A 14,965-nucleotide genomic window follows, 5' to 3' on the forward strand; every position below is an offset into this window, starting at 1 on the left:
TTTAATTACACAGAATGAAGGGGATAATATCACTGTACGGTAGTTTTGTGGCGTGTGTGCCCCTGTCATCCGAACACTCGGATGTCTCCTTATTAAAGTACACAAAAAGATAATTATGTCCGGCTCTGTCTAAACATTGCCATGGTGCTGCACTAGAGGATCATCGCTGAATTGGACACAGGAGAGGATTAGACCTCTTATGATTAATGTGCTTGGTCACACACACTCAGGATTGGTAAAGGCATGTCAACTCCCTCTCTCTCTCCTGCTCTCCGCTAGAGTCAAGGGTCGGCAAAATTGTTTTGATGGCACTGATTGTCACATCATCCAGACTTATCATGCATTGGGTTCACCTATGGACTCCAGAGTGCTGAACGTGCGGCTGAGGAAGACACACCCTCTTCCCAATAACACCATGTCCCCACAAGTGCATCAACTGTGAATCAACAAAGGCATAGAGGGCTCTACATAGATAGTTTGAAACCTACATATATAGACAGACATGTTTGCATGTAAGTATCTCATGGTTGGGGCACACGGACAGATATATATTTGCAAGGCTCATTCCTACCAGCTCTCCCACGAAACACCCATCACCTGGAAAGGCCTTGGTGAATAGAGTTGCTGATGTCATTGGAGAGATGGTATTGATTGACCAAGGGGCAGTAAAGGCCAATGCAATTAAGAGACAAGAAAACATACGGCGTTAAAGACTGTGTAAATAAAGGGACTCTGCAGTAGGGCCAGACAAAGGCCAGTCCAGGGCCCATTCAGGAGCCCCTTGTTCACCGCTGGCCTGGGGTCTTGTCCAAGGATTGAGGGTCTGGGTGGGAGGCCTGGGGGAGGTGGCAAAGAGAGAAGCAGTGTGTGGGTGTCCGGAGGGATGAGGACAGAGGGTGTTGCTAGGCTGGCTCTGAGAGGTCGGCGAGAGCTTAGCCCTCCCTGTGTCCGGAACTATCAGGTGATCATGGATGATCTGCATCTCAAGGAGGGGGGTGTTGAGAGGAAGAAGCTGTATTTTTATAGGCCTCTGCCTGGTTTACTTTGCTGAGCTTATCTCTCACTTCCTTCCGCTTTCTTTCTCTCCCCTGTCTGAGGACACTGTAGAGTGAATGATTTCAATAGCAAATTAGATACTTTGATTTTGAATCAAATGCATGATTGAGTCAATAAATCTCCTCTTTATTTGCTCTAAACAATCTGTAAATTAATAATCATCATTGTTGTGTTTCTAAACCATTTACAATGTAAAAACGTGTGTTATGCCTTGTATGGGAGGCACTTTGGTACACTTGCCGGGGCTCAAAAGTCAACACGGGTCTATGAGTCTAAGGCCATGCAAACAGCGCTGTGAGGCTGTACCTAGGCACAGTGGATACTGCAAAGTTAATGCTAAACTAAGCATGCTAACATGCAAACAATAACAGCTAACATGCTGATGTCTAGCAGCTATAATGTTTACCAAGGTCACTGTCATAGTTTAACATGCTACGATGCTGACATTTATTAAGTAGCACTAAATGCAAATGGGAGCTGAGGCTTACGGGAATGTCATCAGCCTCAGCTCATAAACCAAAGGATTCTGACAAACCTACAAATTGTGTGCCAGTCCATCCAGTAGATGTTGAGCTATAGCACAGGATAAGTGAAAACTCCGGCCTGCTGGTAGGGCTACAGAAAAATCATTAAAGTAATGATTCATGATTCATTATGATACACTGCTACCCACAGAGCCATTCCTCTAGCATCGTGAACAAATACCTTTCCTGAGGTCAATCAGTCTTATGATTTCATGGTGTTTCCATTAACTGTCACTTGGAAGATTTGATATTAACTGAGCATCATGTCTGTATGAACAAAAATAATCAGAACCTGTAAGAAATGTGTGATTTTGCAACCCATTGCCTCCCATCAATATGGGCACACATGCCAAAGCTATTAGTATTGTCCTAAATGGTACTCTATGCAATATTCATTTGTGAGTGCGTGCTCTGTGTCAATCTGTGTCAGTGTGCTCGCATAGACACAACAGACCGCTCAACCCCTCGGATGCTGTGTTTGATCCTGCTCTCCTTCTGGCAACAAACAGACCTGGGGTCACCTATGCTGATGTGCTTCCTCTCACCGTCCTCTGCCCCCTCTGTATCTGTATTCAGATTAAAACAATGGCCTCTACTTCATCTGCCTCCCAGGTGTCAGCATGAACATGATCCTGCGATAATTTACCTCGCTCCTCATTTCTTGTTCATCAAATGAGGGCCAGTGTGTGCCTGTCCTTAGTCTCATTTACATTTTCTCATTTGCTCTGCACTTTTATCATTCAAATTCGCATGTTGTCTTGAAAAACGGATGAACGAATGGATGGGTCATGCTGTCGCTCTTTCACGCCATGTGCATCACCCTGAGCAACAAAGAGGCAATGGGTAATGTTTGGGGGTCTGTATATGTATCATAAGCCACCTGAGGATGGGGGCAGCCATTGTGTCCCCTCAGCTGCAGGTAAGAAATTGTGGAGTCTTTGTGCAACTGCATTTCCTTTAAGCCAACTGGATATGTCGCATTTGCAGTGCTTCACACAACAAATAAGCAGTATGTCTATGACCTTCCTTTCAATAGCAACAATACAAAACAGCTGTTGAACCCTTTTCTGGAAAAGCACGGGTGACATCAGACTAGTGCCCCAATGTATAGACAGTGTGGTGGATATTGTGTCTGGTGAATTTAATGTCCGATCTCTCAGTGAAAGGAGCCCTAGAGTTATTACACATTCTCTGGTCCAGCACCAGCACATAGACTCAAGTCCTTGACCATGATTTTAAATGGTTCACCACTTGACCATGGGTTTTTAACCATAGGCTACATTCAGCAACAGTGAATGCACATTGATCCTTTCCTTTGAATGATATGCATACATTAACCGTATTCATTTGCAGAATCATTTCCTTCCTGCACAATGAGCCTCATGGATGCACCACACTGGTAATTTAGCTTTGGTGTGGCTGTCATTGTTATGGGTTAACCTCAGCAGTCCAGTCCAAACAACAGCATGAAGGATGCTGCGAGTCCCTTCGGAGAGCAACTTGGTAATATATGTTGGTGAAGAAATCATATACATGCACTAAATCAAGCAAGTTGCAGACAGGGGAATGCACTGAGACTCAGCAGTGATGGAGAGTGAAACTGAGGACTTGATAGGTTCAATCTAAAGAGATGGGGACCGATTAGATTGGGCGAGAGTGGGTGTCTGGAGACATGGGGGCAATATTCCCAGACGTCTTTCCACAATAAATATATTTTTAATTTGTGCTCTTTTATTAACCAGCAAAATCACTTCAAAATGAATAGCACATTATTAAGTCTTCTAGTGGCTCTTACTGTTCTTTATCATGAGTTTGTATCACTGTGCAATTCATCTCCAGCCAGTCTTCACACTAAATATGTTTTATATGAGCCTTCATTTATCATGGCCTGTCAGCTCTTAACTGTATCATTATTCAGTCTAGAGTTATAAATTGGAATCATTAAACGGTTTTTCATATAATCTGATGCAATAACTGCTCCCCCTTTATTGGCTTGTGAAAAGAAAATAGTAAATACAATTGTCTGTCAAGATCTTTGGAGATAGCCGTCTCTCACAGGCTGAAATGAAATTAGGCCAGCCAAGGAGACAGGATCAATGTCAGCAGATTTGTTCGACTTTCATCATGGAGGGGACGGGGTTGAGCGGATGAAGGATGGAGAGAAAAGGAAGCTGACACTGCTGAACCCGATGAGGAATGTGGGCTCAGCTGTCAATATTTTTTTCATACTGTGTCACATCAATCAGAGGTGTCTTTTCAACTTCTCAGTGCAGCTCTGCACAGACATTCGTAATGGAGATATTACATTCCCTGAACCCAGCTAAATGTGTGGTCTCTATCTTTTTTTTTTTTTTCCCTGGCATTTGAGATGTTTTCATGGACACTTAGTGATTAACGATGACAATGTGGGGTCAAATTTTTCATCACTTGAATCATATTCTAATCAGAGGAGGACCTTGGCAGCATGAACCATCACTGTGACTGCTCCATAGCAAATTGTAAAAAGTGGTCCACATGTTGTAGAATCTAAAATCCGTTTAGAAATTAAACATAAGCCTGGTTGAATTTTTTTGTCAATAACACACACACACACACACACACACACACACACACAGAAGTTTTAACTAAATATATTTCAAAGTGAAAAAGATGGAAATTACCAAATTACAAAGGAACAGACCATTTCAGTTTAGCTCTTGAGAAAAGACTTCTGCTTTTTTGAGTCATTGCTTTCTCCTATCTCATCCCACAAAGAGATGCAGATAAAAAGGTGTTAAACGTGCTCTGGAATCATTGGTAAAGACTGCCACCTTCTGGCAACCTCACACACTGAGTTATTATGTTACACCTTGTGCTCATATTTTGAGGGCATCTCAACACCTTTTTTTTTAATCACCAATTTGGAGAAAATTACACAAAGAAGTTTTATTTTAATGATGTGGATATCCTCAGGAACTAGACAAGTGACAGAAATAATTATAAAGAGAAAGAAGAACATGTGCTATGGAATGCTTTTGCTTTCATAGAACAAATGCACATCCTTTTCTATGAGGCTATGCTGCCATCTACTGGATGATGTGCTGAAATGATGGTGTGTAATTTGAGACGACTGAGGAAACAGAGCAGTTTTGAAACAGCAAGATAGGGTTTAAAAAAAAAAAATAAATAAATAAAAAAAAATCAAACCTGAGCCCACATGAGTTTACCCAAACTTATACCTACATATCATCACAATCATTTCCGCTTTGAGGAACAAGGAACTGCTTGCACAGCTTGGATCACCACTGAGGTACACGATCAAACAAAACATTATGACCACCTGCCCAATATTGTGTTGGTCCCCCTTTAGCTGTCAAAGCTGCTCTGATCTGTGGAGGCATGGACTCCACTAGACCCCTGAAGGTGTGCTGTGGTATCTGGCACCAAGATGTTAGCAGCAGATCCTTTAGGTCCTGTAAGTTGCAAGGTGGGGCCTTCACGGATCGGACTTGCTTGTCCAGCACATCCCACAGATGCTCGATTGGATTGAGATCTGGGGAATTTGGAGGCCAAGTCAACACCTCAAACTCAGTATTGTGCTCCTCAAACCATTCCTGAACCATTTTTGCTTTATGGCACCCTGACTGGTCTGCAGCTATGCAGCCCCATACACAACAAACTGCGATTCACTGTGTATTCTGACACCTTTCTATCAGAACCAGCATGATCTTTTTGTTTTTTGGCAATTTGAGCCAGGAACACCCCACAAGAGCTGCAGTTTTGGAGATATCTGACCCAGTTGTCTAACCATCACAATTTTGCCCTTTCAAACCTGTTCAAATCCTTCCACTTGCCCATTTTCCTGCTTCTAACACATCAACATTAAGAGGACAAAGCGTTCACTTGCTGCCTAATATATCCCACCCACTAACAGGTGCCATGATGAAGAGATAATCAGTATTACTCACTTCACCTGTCAGTGGTCATAATGTTATGCTTGATCGGTGAACATCTAAAGGTGAAAAAGGTGGTTGAATGACATTATGTTTTGATCACAAATTTCTACCTTTCAGAGTTCAAATTTTCTGATTATCTGCTGCGAGAATTAAAACAAGTTTACTGTGTCTTTTGGGTGGATGGTTGAGTGAGCAACATCCACTTTAGACCAGATGATGGCGTGTTTGCACCAGGTACCGCAGACATATATTAATGTGAGGCAGGCCTGCAGACAAATGCTGAAATTAACAGGAAACAAACAGACCTGACCGGTATGACCTGGTTGGGCATCTGCAGCCCTTGATCACTGATATGGAACTTGTTTAATCAATTATTAAACAAAGAGTTTGCTTTTAATGTGTTGCTGAAGTGAAAGGTAAAGACTTCAGAGGCTCATCCGATTGTCTGAAGGTAATCACTTTCTCATCAGGCCTTTTCACCAAGATGCACAGTTTCCTGGTAAAAAACTTTTTTTTCTTCAAGGATCATTCAAGTCCAAGTGCATCTAAAAAAATTCCATTGTTTGCCGAATGTTCAGGACTCCAGACCAGGACTATTTATTTACTCCTACCGGCCCGTATTTCCACCTGCATGTTGAAGGTGTTTATATGTAAACTCCCTAAAAGAGGGGCAGTTCACGCCAAGGTCTCTGTTCTGTCAATCTGGTAATAGAGCTCGGTCATGCTCTCTTTCTCCCCTCTTTGCCCCCCATCTCTCTTGCTCCCTGTCTTTCATAATACATCTATGCGAGTGTGCAATGAGACAGACTAGATTGTTTGGGAAAATGGCAACACATTGCTCACGGTGCTCCACATTGGACGGATGAGCCAAAAACAAACCTGTAACCTCTTAAAAGTTCTACTTCAGAATCAAAATAGAGAACCTAAAGCATCATATGATAACTTGGACCTCTCATGTTACTGGAAAACGACTAATTTCTTGTTTTCTGTAAAGTCTGCAGGTCAACAAGGATGGATCTCTGAGTTTAATTAGTAATAGTTGTGACGGTGGTCAGAAAGTGTTCTGAACATAAATAGGTGGATCTAAAGCAAGTTTTCAAGCACAGAAAGTATCCACGTAGGAAACTTTAAAGGATTTCTGTTCAAAATAACAAATATATGCAACATTGATTTTTAGTTTTCCCAATCGTGACATTCTTGATCTTGCAAGATTAGACAGATTAGTTGTTTAGCTACACAGCCTCTCTAACTTGTTTGAACAGGCAGGAACAGATAGGGTAACCTGGATATCTTATAATGCATTGTTTCAGTTAGTAGGGAGAGTATTATCAAAATATGAGCTCCTTAATCGCTTACTCCTAGAAAAGTCTGCTGACATTCCCAGAAATAAAACAGCTTTGGCTTCACCTGTTAAGGTGAATTCAATCAGTGAGATTATTTTGTCAGTGCAGCTCTGCCTCCAACCCTTCAGCCTGCGTTTTGCAATTTTTTCAAGAGAAAAGCATGAAACTACGCCTCTGTCTTGACAATGCTTAAAGATAATGACATGATCAACCGACTGCGTGTTTCTCAGCCACCCGTGACCCACGCCTCCTCAGACAGGCTGATTCTGCAAACGTGTCATCACTTTGCACCATCTTGTTGACGCTATCTCAGCTCTTCACATTCTCCCTGAGAACTTGATATGACCCAGAGTGCTATGGAGTGAAGTAACAGGTGGTGGGAATGTCTGTAAGTTTGTCAGGTTGGAGAAAATTAAAGGGACAGTTCACCCCAAAATCTTTCCTCTCACCATGTAGTTGCTGAGTTTTGGAGATATCAGCTGTAGAGATGTCTGCCTTCTCTCGAATATAATGGAACTAGTTGGCACTCAGCTTGTGTGGCTCAAAGTGCCAAAAAAAAAAAAGCTGAAAAAAAGAAAAAACTCTTCAGTTACTCCGCAGACCTTGTTATGAGCAGATTCACCCATGGACGAGATGCTCATACTCATGATAGCTCAGGGTGTGAACGTTAATAGCATTCTCCTCAGCTGAGCTGTAAAGTTAGCAGTGTCAATTAGCAATAAGCTAATCTCCACAAGCTAGCCATGTCAAACGAGGATTTGGGGAGCAGATGCATGCTTCCCTCTGCGCAGTGATACGGTTGGCAGGTGTAGTTCAGTAGACAGAAAATAGTTCCGGCATGAAAGTGCTCATGACAAGATCCATGGATTTTCTTGGGTAACTGGGTCAGGATTTCTGGAAAGAGACATTGCTCTTATTTATTATATTGAGTAACACAAGCCAAGTGGCATCTAGTTCCATTATATTTGAGAGAGGACAGACATCTCTACAGCCGATATCTCCAGAAGTCAGTAACCCACACCAAAACAATCGAGACTGATAAATAGCACTACAGGTAAGAGGAAAAAAATGCATTTTTGTTTTTTGAGGTGAACTGTCCCTTTAAGGGCACAGTTTAAAGGGCTTTTGGGTTTCACTGCTGGTCCTACCTTCAGTATACAGCCACCAAGTAAAAGTTATAGACCACCGTGTTTAAAGTCAGCTCTATTTCATTGCGTATTTATTGATCTACTACAGTAATATTCCATTTTTGAAACTAAAATAATCATAAATAAAATTGCAACACAACAGTCTGATGAAAAAACATGGCCCTTTAATTTCCAAAAGACATTATGCTTCTACTGAATTTCAATTCAGCTGGAAAAAGTGACGTCTTTCGTTCCCTGATCTGTATGCAGAGAAAAGAAAACTATTAAAAGTAGCCCATCAAACCTGTCCTCCAGGACTTGCTTGCACTTGTCTGGGCTCCAGTTCAGAAAAAGAGAAAGAGGGCAGAGAATGGCTCCGAATGAATCATCTGAAGACAAGGAGACAGTGACAAATCCATTTTTAGCTTTAACTCAAACATTTTAACTCCAGAATGCTAATAACGTCTCGCTTGGTTTAGTCAAACGGTCTCTGAAGAGTGAGTATCACTTTCAGAGGGTTCCCTCTTTGTTGACAGGTCACAGCCCTGCTGAAGAAATACCACTGACACCGGCTTAACTCCCCCAGCATTAACACTTCATACACTAGTGTAAAGTTATGATACAGGAGCTGAGGGTGGATTATGTGTGCTCCAGAAATCAGGACCAGATGGTTAGATCTTTGAATATGAATCATTTTTACAGCCATGATGAGATGCTGGGCATCAACCTCTCATTTTTTTGTGTGTAAAAGTCACTGTTGACTAAAATGTTTTGCTTCAGGGGAAGCTGAAGAAAAGGTGGAAAAGGAAAAACCTGAATAAATGAGTGAAGAAAGATAACAAATGCAGAAGCTTTCACACGTACAGGTGATGAGTTTGAAAATAAAGGTGGATCATGCCATTGCCTTCACGGTCACCATGTCTCAACCTAGCAAGCAGCACTGAAGCTGCTCGGGATAGCCCATTTTAGACACTTAATGCTGTTTTTGCTTGAAAATGTCACTCAGGTCTGTGGATGAGAATCCTTCTTCCTCGTGCATCTAATAACACGTGCTGAAAATCTTTACCAGGTGTGTGTATCCAAAGCCTAGTATGTCTTATTCCTTTGTGTCATGGAGCTCCATTATTGTCCAAAAACAATTAAAACACGTCATTGTTGCATTTGGTGACATGTTCCTTCATGACCATGAGCGTGATCACTGCAGATTATTTTGAGTCAGTCCCACAAACACTATCTTCCAAGTGGAAACAGTCAGTAGCACCAAATGTGTATTCATCCACAGCTGAAAATAGTTCCCAACAAAGGCACTATTTGCTTTACGTCTGAGTATCGTATGCTGAAAACAACAACGTGCAGCTGTTTTGTAAAAACTGATATGTTTTGGTGCTGTTTTTAAAGATTTACATCTTCAGTAGGAACCACTGAACCTGCGCACGAGAGCCACAGGTTTAACCTTTAGTGAAGGTCAGGACAAAAATCTTTTCCTGTTTTCAGCTGTTTGATTCCACACAGACTCTCTCTAGTCATCAAGTCAGCTCTATGAATTTCCAACCAATTAATCTTTTAACCCGTATTCCCGCCGGAAATGCAAAGATTTAGCTAAAACATGATGTCACTAATTTGGAAAGCCAAAACAAAAAAAAAAAAACATCCACTCCAGTGATTTGTTTAATATCCACAGAGAAGAGTGCATGCATCGTCGTCATTACAGCAATTATTATCATTACAATGACAAAGAACAGGAATGCCGAGCTTTTCAGTCCACAACTGGCTTCATCTTCCCATCCTTGGTGAATATCCTGCGCACTATGTCATGAGGAAATCCTTGCCATGTCTTTGAGTGAAGGAGGCTCTCAGCCAGTATCGCTGCTCCCTGCCAAGGAAAGACTGAACCCTCTGATCCTGGGAAGTGTGCCGCACTTTTTCTGTTTGATGTTGTAATTGTTGCTCCGTCTTGGACAGGAGGCCTGGGACATGTTTTTCTGTAGGAAACACTTGAGTGTGGAGTTCCATCTCTGTAGATGTTTTGTGAGATGTGGCAACAGGTTGTGGTCTGCAGCATATGGGCTCACTTTAAAACCTCCACAAAGGCTTCTCCTTTGAGATAATTGTACCATGAATTACCGCAGGAAGGTTTTGATTTATCAACACAGTTGCTGACAACAAGTTTCCACCCTTTCAGACTTTCCACTTACAAATGTGCTTTGATAACCCGAACCTGTTAACATATCACTGAACAGCATAAAATGACAATTCATCATCTTGGACAAATTGTCGTCAGAGTAATGAGTTAATTAAAAGACAGTTGTAGCAAGACGGCAGAGTAATTTCCTCATGTTGCAAATTTCATCTTAAGCTGTGAACATCCTCTAATTACACAGGATGAAGGTAAGCTCTCCTTGACATCCTACAACACTGCAAGTCTTCTAGGAAGCTCACTGAGACCTGTGACCAAACCCAGAATTAGCTGTAATATGGGTGTAAACAATATGTGGATAAATACAGCTACAAAAGCACTGACATTGAGCAATCGAGCTCTGTCATTTTATATTTTCAAAAGCTGTTCCAGCAAATAACATCATGACATGTGGGCTCCACCTCACACACCATCATTATTACATCTGGTGTCAACAGTATCTGACATGAAGCATGATCTCACCTGTAACTTTAACCACAAATAATTAGGAGCGCAGTCACACACTGTTTTGCTGGCCACAGTCATCTGGGATGATATTGTTTGAATTGTTATTTGATATGACGTGGGTAGAATAAACAGCGAATAAATGAATTTTAAAATCCAAATATCCAAAACACGGATTTTTATAGAACATATCCAAACTCCCTCAACTTATTGTTATCTGTTGAAAATGGTGCTGAAGCAATTAGTTTATTTATTAATTACAGTCACTGAACAGAAAACAATCCATTAATTAAGTAAATCAATTATCAACCAAAAAAACATTTGCTTCTGTTGCATCTGCGTCTGCTGTTTTGGTGAGAATTTGCTGTTTTTCTCTTTTCAGTTACCGTTAATTGAATAACTTTGTGTTTTGCGGAACAATTTGAAGATGTAAACTTGGCTTCTGGGAAATTTGATGGACATGGTCTGTTGAGCGGTTCTCTAATATTTCATCGACTAAATGATAAATGAATTAACTGAAAAACAGTTGGACTAATTGATAGTGAAATTATTGTTAGTTGCAATATCTCATAAAACAAAGTGAAAAAGGAATATGTATTTATGTATTGGAACCATTAATCGCCTCACAACCCACAACAACAGAGGTGTCATTTATAGCATGCAGACCGCAAGACCCCATCTTGACATTTTCCCAGTCAAAGTTCACAGTTGGTGGTGAGTTAGCAAGTTAAAAGGAAGCGAGAGGAGATTCTGCTGTGGAGAATTTGATTTTTAATGTTATATTTTGTCGTCATGGCTGATACTGGAGCAGATCTGCAAAGAGAAAAACAAAAGAACAAACACAAAACAAACCGTAAAAGGGACAGTGATAGAGTGCAGGCGAAAACACGAGTCCAGCCTTGGTCAGTCATTCAACAGATGGAGAGAATCTGAAAGGATTAAGAGCTGATCCTGAATTGGCCCTCAACAAAATGACTATTACTGAGCAACTGAATCTGATAGTCGTAAGCTTACATGTATGAACAGCACTAAAGCAAAGTTTACTTTGTTTCACCATCATCATATTACAGTTATTAATCTTACTTATCCTCAAATAGACACATCACCCCATCCAGCTGTGTTTAAATAGAATAAAAAACAGTATTAAAAATGAGTTGTGTCTTTATTTTACTTGCTTCCAAGACAAATGCATGTGCTAGCCAGATGTACGTCTACATACAACATGAGGCGGTGGTACTCACACTGCTTTTGTCCACAGGGGCCGCCAAAATCACCACAAAATTAAAGTTCTTTAAAGTACATTTTACAGCTAATACTCAACCACTCATACTACTCTTACTTGAGTAGGAATTTTCAATCATTCAGTAAGTGATCTGAATACTTATTGCAAATGGAGTACAATTTCTGCGCTGCATTCAAGAAAACCAGATGAATAGCAAAACATACAAAATAGGCAAAACAAAACCACTCATATATCATTTTGTTGTTGTATTTTATTAAGTTCAGTCTTGCAGTTTAATCACACATACAGTCCTGTATTGCCATGTGCTTTCAGTCTGACCTCAGTTTACCTCCCTTGACTTCCACTGCTTTCTTCCCTCAGTCGTAAACACAATGCATTTTCTGCCAGCTGGCTTTTATCCTCTTCACACATACCAACTTCCGTCTATATTTAGGATCGTTAAACTAACGGCAGCAACGGCGACAATGCAAACAACAGACGCTGAAAGTCGATTTACATACAGCGGTTGTATATTTTCACACACTTGCTCATTATTGTAAACCAGCGACTGCTTGCAAGGTTAGGCGGTACATTCATTCAGGAAGCGGCATGCTAAGAAAAAAGATGGAGCTATGAGGGGCTTTTTCTTGGCCAGCAAGTCCAGGCTTGGTTGCAGGCCTGTCTGTCCCTACTCAGCGCAAACATGTCAGACATTTCACCACCAGCATGAGTGAGCTAAGGTCCCCCATTCCTTTGCCGTAGCTTGAAGTGATCTCCACCTCACACTGCGAGCCTGGCTTGCATTCAGCACAGTTAATTTATTAACGCTACATAATTAGCTTTTAAAAGGCATATGGTTATTCTTTCTAAACGTGGACAGCTGGTGAGAGACATGAAGGATTCCTGAAATTTCTGTAAACGGTGAAGCACACATGCATATATTTAAAGCTGAAAGGCAACGTGTCTAGATGTGACCAAAAAATAATCATGTGGGCTGAGTTTCTGACATGGGTTGACGCAGGCTTAACTGCTCACTTAACCAGAGTCTGGAATCAGTTTTCACATTTACGCTCTTGAATCGTGTCCAGTGCGGCACTACAATTCACGGAGGAGAGACATCCACCTGATTAATCCACGGGTGTTGGGACAAACAAGTCTCCATTATGCAGACACTGGACTGGAGTTGTGCAGCTTTCAACAGATCACCACCAAGACAGACGACCACAAGCGGGAATACATATGCATTTCAGGAAGTCAGCACAGCTCTCTTATGAGCAACGTGAAAGCGCGGCTCTGGCTGGAATATACCGAGAACACCCAAAACAAACCCACTTCCTGGCCCAACTGGCATCCACGCAAGGGTAGAAATAAGGGAATGTATTTATGAGCATCTGGCTGTGGTTCAGTGAGGTCAGTGCACTGATAGAGTACGAGGATAGATCCCAGCACCTCTGCATGTAGCAGAAGAAGAAGAGCTTACGTGGCCTGTAGATCACGCAGTTTTCTGACGTGTTTCTAGATCAATGAATGCAGATTTTAGCTTTTTCAAATACGGCATGACTTGTTTCATTGTAAATGTGAAAGTCTGTGTGTGAAGGCAGCTTCACATTAGTTAGCTGCCATGTGTTTTGTCCCAGGAATAAGAAATCGAATCCAGTATGGCTAACAGCCCCCTCGTCCTTTGCGTGCACACACGCACACACACACAAAGACACTGATTCTGATACTCCTGTGTTGTGACATCAATATTCAATCTGTCTTTGGGATTTCTTTGTCAGGACGGCACGATTATGCTGGTAACATTGACTGATATTGAGCTTGGCTTTTGGAAGAAGACACACGGTTTTCATAAGCCCATTAATCTTAAAAGGAGCAACTGTCAGAAAACATACAGTACCCCTATCCCTGACATAAAAAAGGCCTGTCCAAGGCCTTGATTTCTGGTTTGGCGGAAAACGATATCACACTGCCTCCGATACAAGGCCTTGAGCGTCCTTTTGCAGATTTTTCCATTGTGGATCTGGCATTCTTATGCTTAGAAGCGGAGAATTAGACCACAACTGCGACTGATGACACACGACTGGATTTACAGCTCAGAGAGGGTCATATGAGGCTTACTGTTATTACAGGTGTCTCAGGGATTAGCTATGCACAGAGACTAATTTAAGGTATCCTCTGAGAGACAACACAGTCAGAAGTTTATCATTAACATAAACAGGAGAACTGCGAATTGAAAATACAAGGTTACTGTCAATTTCCACATGTGACCCCATGTTTTCGTCTCCCTGGGCTGATTTCCAAGTAGGGCAGGCATGAATCAGCAGCAGCCGTGGATGGAGTCTGAAGTGCTCCAAAAGTAATTAAGGTTCCTCCTCTTAATTAAGAACAGATTCAGCCCTGCGAAGTTCCACCACCAAACAACAACCAAGCATGGGAGTATAAAAAGGTGCATGTAATAATGGCCAGGAAAGCTTTCTGGCTGAACAGACTGGATAGACTGCGAGCATGAGTGTTAATGATGTAGTAACAACGCGAATGAGCATGCGGCGCTGTCAGAAAGTAAACCCCATTAAAAAGATGTGTTTTCAATATTTTACAAAGTTTATGTGATTCAGTCCCTGTTGCAGGTGTTGCTGTCTGTTGTTTGCAGCCCTCCATCAACAGATGTGAACAATATTTACAACCTTCTTGACCCATGAGACAAACTGAGTGCTCCTTTGGTGCGCCTTAAATAGATTATATCAAACCGCAACAGTAAAGAACATTTTCTTACGAGTTTGTATGATACGTGCAAATAACAAAAAAAAAAAAAAAAAAAAAAAAAAAAAACTTGCTTTCTATCTCCAAGTGAGAGTTTATCTCACTTCTTTGACATGCAGGACGATGCTCCTCATGGCCACAGAGGGAGCTCTTCATCATCCTTTTACACTCTGTCATGCAGCACTGTGGAAGGTCATGGTCTTGTCTGGAGGCACAGGCGTGAAATATGGCAAAAAGTTCAGTATATCTCAGTAGTGCAGTTATCTGAACACAGTTAATGTAAAAAAAATAAAATAAATAATAATAATAATAATAATAAATGGATTTTTCCGTCCAGTTGACACCATTGATGATGGA

This window comes from Chaetodon auriga, chromosome 14 (genome assembly GCF_051107435.1).
Source record: "Chaetodon auriga isolate fChaAug3 chromosome 14, fChaAug3.hap1, whole genome shotgun sequence".
Lineage (NCBI taxonomy): Eukaryota > Metazoa > Chordata > Actinopteri > Chaetodontiformes > Chaetodontidae > Chaetodon > Chaetodon auriga.